The sequence below is a fragment of the Hydra viridissima genome, unplaced genomic scaffold (genome assembly GCF_058129835.1).
Source record: "Hydra viridissima isolate aposymbiotic clone 2 unplaced genomic scaffold, HvirCarnegie_v1 scaffold_5, whole genome shotgun sequence".
NCBI classification, from domain to species: domain Eukaryota; kingdom Metazoa; phylum Cnidaria; class Hydrozoa; order Anthoathecata; family Hydridae; genus Hydra; species Hydra viridissima.
The window spans coordinates 12,462,629-12,475,756 of NW_028324304.1; positions in this window are offsets into that span (position 1 = coordinate 12,462,629).

The window sequence follows — 13,128 nt, forward strand, 5'->3', positions numbered from 1 at the left end:
AATCAAAAGGTACAGAAAGAAGCATACTAAGAAAGGATATTGAGAAGTTAATTGGTGTATTTCTCTGGATGGGTTTGGTAGGGCTCCCAAGTCAATGATCATATTGGAAAACATTTATGACGTATGATGGGGTTTCCTTAGTTACAGGAAGGAACAAATTTGAAACTCATCTTCGGAATATTCATTTTGTAAACAATTTAGAAATAGCAGAGGAAAAATAAGCAAATGACCGCATATGGAAGTTACGAACATGGATATCAGAGCTTCGCCAAAACTTTCTGAGAGTTTCACCAGAAGAGTTTCACCAGAAGAGTTTCACACTGTTGATGAGATAATGGTTCCTTTTAAAGGGAAGTCCCTATTGCGTCAGTACTTGCCAAAAAAGTCACATAAATGGGGGTTAAAGTGGCATTTCAGGCTTTGGGGTTGAAGTGGCATTTCAGGCTTTTTGTATGACTTTGATATTAAGGGAAGTTAAAAAGCATTTCTGATACAAGTTTAGGTGTCTGTGAAGATGTAGTACTCAATTTTACTTCTTCACTGCCAGATAAACACAATTTCAATGATGTTTGAATAGTTTGATAGTTGAATTGAGGAAGCGTATCATTTATTTTGTAGGAACAATTAAAGGTTCACGAATGAAGAAGACACTTCTTCATTCGTGAACCTCTAATTGTTGAGTGAAATAATTTAACTTTTCTCCATAAATTCCCTGGCCCTTTAATTTGAGTGTCTATAATCATTTGAAATCTGCTTCAACTTAGGACGTTAAATAGGCAAGAACACATAAGATAAAGTCAAAAAAATTAAAGTTGTGTAAAGTATTAGTACAATTTTGCTCGTTGTATCAGATTTGATACTACTCAAAAAAGTGCATTGTCATCGTTTTTATGACAAAGAAAATTTTTCCCAATTTTCTAATGCAAGTAGGATTACTTGTACCAAAAATCAGAAATTTTTAAGCATTTTATGCTGCTTTGGGCATTTAAGGGTTAATAATTTATCTTACAATCGTTTTAATAACTTCACCTGGTTATGGTTTTCCTAGATAATTTTTATGTTTTCTAAATTTTCTTATTTATTTATTTGACTTATTAAGTAAATTTTTCGAGATCGTCCGTGTTTTATCATTCGGTCTTTTTTTTATAAGATTTTTCATACCGTAATTTCAAGGCCGACAGCTAATTTTCCGTAAAATTAGCGAAGGCCGACTTTTTTACGGTTAAAATATTTTTTATCCTTACTTTTGTAAACAAGCTTCAGAAACAAATAACGAGCTTTATTAGGAAAAAACATTTTGATTAAATTTCGAGAGCAAATATTGTGGGAATTTTTTTTACGTTTATAAATAAGTTAATTACAATAAAAACTTAAAGAGTTTAGTTAAAAATGACTAAATCTCATTTTTATAACTATATGGATATTTTAGCTGTTTAAAACTTGTAATACAAATAATAAATTTTTTGATAAAAACAAACAAATATGTTAACTTTATTTTATTAAAATTCTTTTGACTTTTTTAACTCAAAGTATTTTACTTTGAAGTTGAAAGTTTTGCTTGTTTTATTCCTTCCAAAAATCTTCAGAGTGTTTTTTACAATAATTGTTTAAAGAAATGTTTGCCAAAATGCAGCAAACTTTTTTAACACTTTGAACAACCAATTGAATTTTACTATTGCAGTTAATAAAAATGTCAATTAATCCTCTATTGCAAGGCAATGGTGAAACTTTATTCACAAGTGTCACTTCAAATTTAAAAAAACAATAAATAAAAAAATAGACTAAATTGTCAGAAGGTTCTCTTAGTCTTCCCCTGTTCAAAGAACTAATCAAAGTTCAATATTTTTGAATCATATCAAAGGTGTCTGTTTCTTGACTGAAGTAGTAGGCTTTCTTCGAATATCATTTAATCTAATATCTAGACCTTTTGCTTTACTGTTGACAATAAGCCATCACTTGAGGACTGTTTTAATAAAAAGTACAGTATCTTTAGCTTCAGGAAATATTACACGTAATGCTGCAGCTCATTGAAACATCACACACGTAATGCTGCAACTGTTTCATCACAAAAAATTTTGAGAACTAATCGTTATATCGGTTTTGATGACTTGATGCATAATATAACTTGCTCGCTTAGAATCTGTTTCATTATTAATAACATAACTAACAGCATTCTCCAGTTGAGAATAATTTTTAATAATTCCTTTGTTTAAAAAAGAAAATAAATATCTCCAGAATCTTCTAAAGTTATATATATTAAAAACTTAGGCACTGATCCACAATGTTCATATGATATTAAAGATATATTTATTTCTTTTTCAACAAAATAAAATTTTTCTTCACAGTTATTTATCATTGACTTCAAATTTTTTACATTTGAATTGAATTGAATAGTGTCTATTTTTTTGAAGTTTTCAAACTCATCAGGTAAACTATTTCTTTCAGAGCACATTAACCCAGTGACATCTTGTTTTCTAAACACTATTGGAATACAAGACACTGGTATACCTTTAAAGACTGATGGAGGATGCACTGGAACAAAACTACCACCTTTGACTTTTTTTTTAAATTCTGCATCTTTAGGCTAGTGCTGAGCACAAATTTGCTTATAATCTGTAAACACAAAGTTTGTATTTTGAAGTTTTTTAATCCATAACTCGCGATCCTCAGATTCACAGACAAAACCATACCAATTTTATCTTCACCATTTTTTAAAACCCATTCAAACTCTGACTGACCATTTCCTGACTCTAAAACATTACAAAAACAATCAAACTGATTACTTTCAGTTATAATTTTCCGGAGTGCACTGCAGCCTTTATTGCATTTATAAGACCCTGAATAAGGTTCTTCAACAGAAACTCCAATATTCACTACACTATCCCATAATAACTTTTCATCTAAACAAGAAGAACTATTAATTACTACTAGTTAATTAATTCCAGTTATACTATTACAGCTCAAAGAACCATAACCTTATTTTCTGTTTACTTACTTTGAAATAATAGAAAATAATTTCATTTTTGTAAACTTCGTTTATAATTTGAGTCTGATCATTTTCTGGCGATATCAGAAATTTACTTCAGATAAAAGAAAGACAGTAAAAACCCCAAGTTTTATAAAACGAAACAAAATACAGAAAGAAATTATTTCGTTATTTATTTAAACATAGTACAGACGCACAATTACTTCTTTATAGTTAAATAATTTTACAGACCTGGAATCTCGTGTCTTATTTTTCCTAATTGTCAAAAAATAAAATAAAAATTCCTTTGTTCCTTTGTGTATATTTTATATAATCTGCCCCCGAACGTCGATAATCTTAAAAATGAATTTTATTTGCATGGTTTCGTCAAAACAACATTTTTTTTTTTTGAAAACAAAAGAACAACGTTCTGACTGTGTAACGCACAAGTTTATGTTTACAAAGTAAGGTGAACTTGGATTGTATATAGCATCTTAAATAAGTTACACGGAGTTTTCACTATTTGGTAATTTCCAGATCCACGGATATTAGGAAAATCCATATACGAAAGATCGCCGTGAGTAAATTCTCAGAACATACCACAATTGGTAAAGTTAGTTCATGTAATATGGAAGTACTATGCATTAGCAGTTTGTGTACAGTAGGAGGCATAACATACCAGCCATACAAGCTCACTACAAGTTTAGCTGTTTCAGTGGTAGTATAAATCGAATTCATCGTTGTTAATGGGATATCCACAAGATATGGTGATTAGAATGTTACGCAATCTTATGATCACAATCAACGTATTTTCAGAAAAAACTTCATGATTTTTAAATGTTTCCAGCAGAATATAATTATTTTAGCTTTTTTTAGAAAAAATTTGTGATGGGGTTTATTGCAATTTTTTAATTGTTTTTTTGCGGCGGTAAGAAATTACTTAAAGGATCTAAAAAATTATGACACAACCAAACGGAAGCCGAAAAAATGAAAGCTAACAGCGAGAGTATTGTGAAATTAGCTTCAAATTCCACCATATCACTATTGAAGATCAAATCTACACTATACTTACCGGTTTGTAATGAATCAGTTTGTAAGTTTGACTATAAAATCTTGGTTTAACACTCGGAAAACCAATTTTTTGAGGTGGCCGATCCGTAGCTAAATCTAAGTTCCGTGGAAAATATCTGGGGAACCACTATACGACGTATTCACACTGACAAAAAGGAATGCAATATATTACTGAATTAAAACTCCCAATTTAACAGCCTGGGAGAATTTTAAAATGGTCTTTCTGAAAAACGTAATTGGAAGCCCAAGAGAATTTTTCAGATATCCATCGAAATAAGTGCGGCAAGAGTAAAATTAAGTTAATTCTTAACAAAATTAGTTTTTTAATGTTTTTCCTAGTTTTATGTTTCGTTTAACATCTTATAAGATGTGTTACGACATAAAATATCAATAAATATCTATTGAACTACGGCTAAAAAGTAGGTGCGGCTAGGGCAAATGGCCGCAGTTTATTCTCTCTTAGACACCCTCATTTATTGTTTATCTTATTCAATGATCTGAAATAATAAAAATAAATAATCTAGCAAGTTTTAATAAGAATTAGTTATGCTTTAAAATGGTCATGAGGAAAAATCATAAATTAACAAAAACTTTAATATATAAATGTGGTCGTCATTTTCCCCTCTTCTACCACTAATGACTTTCAGCATCGTAAATGTGTCTATTCAGTTTTGATCTGTTGTAATTTTTTATTTATAAATTTTTTCAATACTGAAAAATATGCGTATTTTTTTCTAACTGTTTAATAGTTAAAGAATAAATGTACAACCGCACTTCAAATGTACTACAACCGCACTGAATTATGTCTTTTTTTTTAGACATTCCAATACGTAAATTTAAGTTAAAAATTCTTCCTTTCAAATAATAGAAATTTTTCTAATGGAAAGGCAAAGGAAAGAAAAAAGTGAAATATGTATAAATATTTCTATTTCAAGGATCTCTGTGAACAAATGGCGTCAGAAGCATTTAAAATGGCTATATTTTGTGAAACTAGAAATTGATAGTGGAGGCTTCTTAAAAGGAAAATTTTTTAAAAGAACTTGCTTTTTAAAGTTTGTCCATGCTACTTTAATTTCTTTAGAATCGTATTGAATCTATCTAAAAGTTTTAACTATTTAGCGAGTACTTTTTAAGCAACCTCGCACCACGGGCATAGATGTGCACTATGGTGTGCACTATGGTGTGCACTATAGTGTGAACGTGATGATGTGCCTGGAGAACAAAAATAATTTTTTTCTGAACTTCAAATCACAAAACAGGATAAATAAAACTTTCTGCAAGTTCAACAAATCTGAAAGTTGTTTAAAATTTTTTAATTTATTTGAATTCCTCAACAAAAAAATTTCAACCAGAAATATTTAGCCATAAGTTTGGTTAAGAAGACGTTTTCATTTTTTTTTTTTTTTTTAAACTTCAACAATTCTGATACTTGTTGATTTGGGTATCTGGATGGAAAATGTTGTTGGAAGGTCTTAAAAAAGAAAGACATTCTTGAAGAATTAATTCAAAATCATGATTATTTTACATTTGAAATGATGCGTATACTATCAGTGCTTATCGGCACAAAAATGACCTTTTTATTCTTTGCGTCATTGATTTCTTTAGATTACCGTATTTTTACAGAGTTAAAAATTTCCTTGATAACAAATTTCACTTCAGTCTTGATGTCATTCATATTATCGAGTAGGGAACAGTTAGTATTACCTTTTGAATCAATAAAAAATCATATCAAAGTATGCCAAACTTACTTTCTTCAGAAAACAAAGGAGCAGAAATACTGACAAAAACAAAGGAGCAGAAATACTGACAAAAACAAAGGAGCAGAAATACTGACAAAAACAAAGGAGCAGAAATACTGACAAAACAAAGGAGCAGAAATACTGACAAGAGTCTTGATACTTGATACTTTTACTGAACTTATATTTAAGTAAAGTTGTCTATTTTTTGCGTTAATCTCACGAACTAAATTAAGTTGCAATATAAATTATTTAAAATTGTTTATATGTATTTTGGTTTGAAATTTAATGGCTGATATTATTTTCATTCGATTGGTTTTTAATAAAAACTTTTTCCTTTTACTTTAATTTCGAATTCGATTTTGTTATTTGCATGAAATTAAATGATTCATTTAAACTATTGTTCTCCGTTCTAGCCAATACTTTGTTTTCACTTCGTATCATGTTGATGATATGTAGGTTGAAATTTAGGAAACATTCCTCGAACTCATTAATGAAATAAGTTTCTTATCAAAAAGTAGTTGAGTACCAATAGTTTATTAAGATTTTGGGGCTTCTAGTACAAATTCCTTATAAAAGCTTTTCTTAGATATAAAAAAAACAAAAAAAAAAAACGTAAAATGTCTTTGAGTATCATGAAAGGCTCTTTTTTAACGCGTCATCAAAGTTAAGTTCCATTTTTTAAAGTGAACCATTTTGTTGAAATTGATTGCCTAAGACAACATTAAAACAATGCACCCAATACATTCGCGACCAAGCAAAAATATAAACGGACCAGTAGTTTCAAAGTTATTTCACATATTAATGTTGAATTGACAATGATCAAATAAAAGGAATATAGTGTAAAAGACAATTAAACAGAACAAAAAGACGGTTATGTTTGATTGATTCAATGTAGCAATAATTTTGTGAATAGCTTTAAACTTTTTAAAAAGTTTAGATTTTATAAAGTTCAAATTCAAAATACAATTTTAAATCAAAAATTTAATTACATGCTCTTTTTTTTTATAAGCATAACGCTTATAAGCATATGGAGGCTCAGAATTGGAAAAAATTTAAAAAGTTTAAATTTTATTTAATTAGAAATTTTAAATATATAGAGTCAAATGGGGTCAAATTAAATAGTTAAGAATTTTAATTAATTTTTTTTTAAGGGAAAAAGGTTTGTAATTTTTTATTTTTTAAAAGTTGTAGAGAAATTTGAGCTGTATTTAAATATATACAAATCAAGTAAAAAAAAGTTTTTAGTTTTTTAAGAAACTTTATTTAATTGAAAAAAAAATTATTTCATTCTACCCTCACATTCCACTATGGTTTCTGAGAAGCAATTTTTTGGCATAAATTAACAACTTCAATTTAAAGACAAATTAGCGAATAATTTTTATTTCTCACGATTGGCAATATGTTTTAAATATTTCATAACTAAATTTTATATGATTAATATATATATATATATTCCAATAGATATAAATAAAATATATCTATATATTAAATATATATATTTAATACATATATATTAAATATATATATATTTAATATATATGTATTAAATATATATATTAAATATATATATTTAATACATATATATTAAATATATATATATATTTAATATATATGTATTAAATATATATATTTGATATATAGATATATTTTGATTATATCTATTGTAAAAAACAATATTAAATGAATTCATATTAAAAAAATCAGTTAAATTTTAACTATATTTCATTATCCAATATTTTATAATTAAATCTAAATTTTTGTTTATAGGCAGAATGACCGGAACTGCCTTCAAAACCATAACTAAATATCATCTCGGCTATAATTTCGTTAATATTAATGGATTCCATGTGCTAAAAAATCACTTCTTCTTGTAATTGTACAGTACGTTTCACTGTATGCTCTAACAAATTCTTTAATGGTACTTGTGCAATGATATCGGAAATTGATAAACCCTTTGGTCTGCATGCTGATTTACATTTCCAAATCTCTTTGTAACCTGGATACATTTTACAATTTTTAATAACAGCACCTTGTCTAATGTTTTGATACTGTTGTTTACTTAAATTAGAATCCAAAATTAATTCTAATGCTTCTTCGGCTGTATAACGTACTGTTTGTTTTTTTGGTGAAAATATATTTTTTTTAATTTTAGTTGGCCGAGATGGACTTGTGTTCAATTCTTTTAGAACCAACGCTAAATCACATTTCTTTTGCTGACGTACAACCATACCTGCTGCTTGAAATATAAAAGATGTTTCGTGCAAATTATCCCGGCATAACTCTGATGCTTCCAATCTCTTGGCCCGATCCAATTTTTCGGTATGTGATTTGTTATGATTTTGGACGACCTTGGTCGTCCAAAAGATGTTGATGCAATTGATTGACTTGAAGATGTTGATAGAAAATCATCATCAGTAAATGTAATTTCTCTTTTCAACCAATCCGAATTTTTACTTTTAAATCGGCATATTGTTCTTTGACAATCTGACCATTTTCGTTCAAAGAATTGCACAAATGACATTTTTTCTTTTGAATATTATTGCTAATAACTACTGTTTCATCATTTTCAACTATTTAAATGACGTGCTCAAAAGCATCTGACTTTTTCTCATTTACATCTTTCTTTTCCAGCCATATATTAAATAAGTCCTCGTATTTGAAACGGAACATCACTGCAAAAAAATAGATATATTTTTAATTAGGGCAACTAGGGGCAAGTTTTAAAAATTGGAATATATTCCTGAACATTACCAAAATTCAATCGTGTAAAAATATTTTTGGAGAAATACGGAGATTTTTTTAAAAGTCAAATCAAAGTTTTGAAAAATATCAAGGAAGAAAAAATTCTATACACGCGCTTATTTCTTTTATTTAATCAATATAATAATGCAGTATTTTAATGTAATTAAATAATTTTAAAAAGTATATACCTGTATAAAAATAATTTTCTTTACAGCAATCAAAAATGTTAATTATTTCAAAAGTTATGTATTATTAAATTAACAGCTCACTTTACGCTAACTCACTGCAAACTAAGCTGAGATTAAATATACTCTCAACTTGAGTGCATGTTAAAAACAAACTAGGCAATTAATTTAAAAATAGAACACGTTTATTATCACTTTGATGGGTTTGCATTAAGGAACCACATAAGAAAAATCTTTTTTAGAACTTAAAAAAAATGGGTTTCTGCCAAAAATTCGGGTCTCAGAAACCATAGTGCATTCGGAGAAAATGAAATACGCAAATCTATGTGTAATGAAAACAACACTTAACTAAAAAAAAACAAAAAGCAACCAATAATAACAATTTAAAAAACAACCAATAATAACAATTAAAAACAACCAAATAAAAAAAACTTTATTTTTGTGATGATGTTGAGTCGTAGAGAGGTGCTAGAAGTTGAGCTGAATTGTCACTTCAGCAGCACTTTTTGGTGCAATAAAACTCAGCGCCTTTTACATATCGTTTTTGTATGCATGTTTGACAAAGCCAAGCCTTGCATTTCGATTTTTCACACTGATACCATTCCATGTATTGAAGCTTAGGCACTTTTTACACTTCACTTGGTTTGCAGCTGTTATTGTTGTTGGAGTTGCTGTTGTTGCTTTTTATCTTGCTTTGCTGCTTTTTTGCCCTCAGCATCTTTCAATCTTTTGAGTATTTCAGGTTTACTGAGACACTTCCCATCGAACCTTAGTACATCTACATTTTTTCGTTTTTTTGTGTAAACGTGTTGGATGCGAAACATTTATTGAAAAGCTGCTGCAAGCGATTGGGGCGATTGCAATTGTTTTTCAACCTCTTTTTGAATTTCCTTTTGAATAGCCGGAGTTACTTGACTATTGAAGGTTGTTTACAGGCGAGTTGGCTTTGGCGGTGACTTTGAAGGTTGAGATGACGGTGTTTCAAACGTATTAGCAATTTGCAATTTTGTCGAGTGGAAACAAGCCAGTATTCTGAAATTCACTAATTATTTGGGTGCGTGTAAAAACTTCACCAGAGCTAAAAAGTTTTGCTTGCAGTTGGCTAAAACATTCTTTTGATAATGAGGAGGGAAGATGAAGAAAATTGTAAACATTATCTTTAAGTTTTTCCCGACTCAAACAAGCAAAATTCGAACGAAGGAAAGAGCGAGTCAACCAAACACACCAGGTGGACATACATGTCTAATAACATGAAAAATGAATAAGTCACACCATAAATGATTAAAACTGTTTTCGCAAACACGACTTGAAACACAAGGATATGATTTTAATTAGTAAAGTACTAGAAAGTTCTGTAGTAGGGTTTCTCAAACGGGATCCCGGGATCCCGTTTTCCCGGGATCCCGGAGGTAAAAAACCATCCCGTTATCCCGGGATTTCAATGAAATTTCCCGGGAATCCCGGTAATTTTTTAAAACATTTTGAACATTTAAAAAGATATTAAAAATATTATTACTCAAAATTTGAGTGCAAATTACTTCCTTTTTCTTTTCTATAAAAATTTGGAAGATATATTATAGAGGGCAATTAAATCGCCAATATTTTGCATTTTTGTTTGTGTCTAAGATAGATAAATTTTGGTTTGTGTCTAAGATAGAATTTGATTTATAAATAGATTTGATTTACTTATTTAAATTTTATATGTTGTAACTTACAGCATATAAAGCTTAGATAAACAAACCAAATCAATTTATAAATCAAATTCAATAATAATATTTTATCTATCTTAGGCACAAACCAAAACTGCAAAAAATTGGTGACTAATCTAATAAATAATCACAGTTGCAAGAAATTACAATGAATAAAGGGGAGTCCCAGATATGTTAAATATAAAATAACTACGGACAAGTTACAAATACTTGTACGTGCAAAAAAAGTAATTAGTCACGCATAAAAGTTGTTAGTTAGAAAGTAAAGTAGTTAGTTACGTTAAGAAAGTAGTTTGTATGTAAAAAGTGAAATAAGTGAAAAACCAAGTAGGTGAAGTTTAAAATAAATGTTTAATAATTACAACTAATTTAAAATAATTTATCTACAATCAGCACACTATTTCGGGATTTTTATTGTAGGTAATATAGTTTTATATTTTAGTATATTTTTATCTATTTAATTAATAGGATAATAAATATACAGCATCATGTCAAGTGGATCTAAGGCATGGGAAAATTTTACCTAAGAAAAAAACACAGAATCTGCCACTTGTAATATATGTAAAACAACAATAATGTGTAAAGGATTTTCGACAAGTGGTCTTCTTCGTCATTTAAAAAATCTTCACAAGGAAGTCGAAATTGAAGTGAAGAAAAAAAGGCCAAACGAAGAAACAAATTTTGAAGTTAGAAATGCTCAACCTAAAATTACGTCATTTATAAAAAAGGAATCTATAGAAGAAGTTGTTTCAAAATTGGCGGCTGTAGATGGCTTTTCTATTAATGCTATTGCAAAATCTGAATTTATAAGAAAATCTTTATCTGATAAAGGAATGATATTGCCAAAAAACCCTTCACATGTGATGAATTTGGTAAAAAGTCAATACCATCTAGCAAAACAAGGAGTGCTTAAGGAAATCACTATGCAAATTCAAGGTGGCTCTAGATTCTCTATTTCGATGGGCGAATACACATCCTTAAAAAATCGTCGCTATTTGAATTTAAATGTGCATTCATTAACTAGGCTTTGGAACTTGGGCATGATTCGAATAGTTGGGTCGCTTCCAGCTGAAAAAACTATTGATATGGTTGAAAATAAGTTATCCGAATTTAATTTATCTACAAAGAAGCATATAATTTCTAGTGTAACTGACGGTGCATCAGTTATGAAAAAATATGGAAGATTAAGCGGGATGGAACATCAACTTTGTTATGCACATAGGCTACATTTAGCAGTTTGTGATGTTCTAAACAAAAAATTAGTGATTTCAAATTCATCGGGCAGTGAGTGTAATGCATCAGACAGTCAAAATTCTGATAAAAATAATAGTGAAGATGACGAGTCTGAAGAAATCGATTTTACAACTTCAGTAGATTTACAGTCAAGCCAAAACAACGATTTATTAAATTTGCGAGACGTTAAGATCACTGACGAATTATTAGGCCACATAAGTATTGCACAAACAGTTCAAAAGGTCCGGAGAATTGTACGAATGTTTCGTAAATCACCACTTAAAAATGAAATTTTACAAAAATACTTAAAATTACATACAATAAAGAACTCAAGTTAATACTGGATGTAAAAACAAGGTGGAATAGCCTTCTTGCAGTGTTGGAGCGATTTATAGCATTAAAAACATGTATATTAAAAGCATTGATAGATTTTAAACACAACGATGTTAACAATATTTCGGAAGATGAGTATTTAGTCGTGCAGACTGTAGTAACAGCGTTACAACCAATTAAATTGGGAGTTGAAAGACTTGGCCGACGCAAAGCATCCCTACTTGATGCAGAGGGTGTATTAGTGTTTATATTAGATGTTTTGCGCAAAAATAAAGATTGTTTTTCGGCTAAAATGCTGCATCATGTGCAACAGAGAATTGTTGAAAGACGGAATAAAAATTTAGTTGGCTTGCTGAAATATTTAAATAATCCATCAAATTATAAACACTAATCGGACATAGATTCTGTATTATTATTACCTTCCAAATCAGTCCTTCACGCTACGGCTAAAAATTATTTTCGAAGCTATTTGTTGAGAGTATTGATGGTGGTGGAAATTCCGTTGAAACTGAGGAATTAGAATGCAGTAACGATGGGACTGAAATGTCGTTTATGGCAGAACCAAATTTGAAGACAACATCTGAATTAACACTTCATCAAAAATTGGATGCTGCCATTACGAACGTTAGTCGAATTGAGAATCCAGAAGATGTATTATGTGACGTTAAAAATATTACAAAAGAAATGGATATTTTTGATGCAACGAAAAAGCGTACAAATAATTTAGAAAAATTATATAATGCTCTATTAACTATCCCACCGACATCAATCGATTCAGAAAGAGCATTTTCGGCGGCAGGTCTCTTTGTTACGAAATTTGGTCATCTTTAAGTGATAACGCTATTGACAATTTATATTTTTTAAAAAATTATTTTAAAAATCAATCTATATAAAAAATATAATGTTATTGAAGTTGATATTTATTTTGTTTTAAGAGTCTTAGTTTCTAAGAATTATTTTGTATTTATTTTCTTGTTAAAAGTAATAGTATTAAAAAGGCGGTTTTTTTGTAATTGTTTTAATTTACACATTTCCCCCACCTAATTGGATAAATTCTTGCTTTTTACCTAATCCCGGGATTTCCCGGGATCCCGGGAAATTAATCATTTTTGTCCCGGAATCCCGGGAATTAGATTTTTACGGGAAATGAG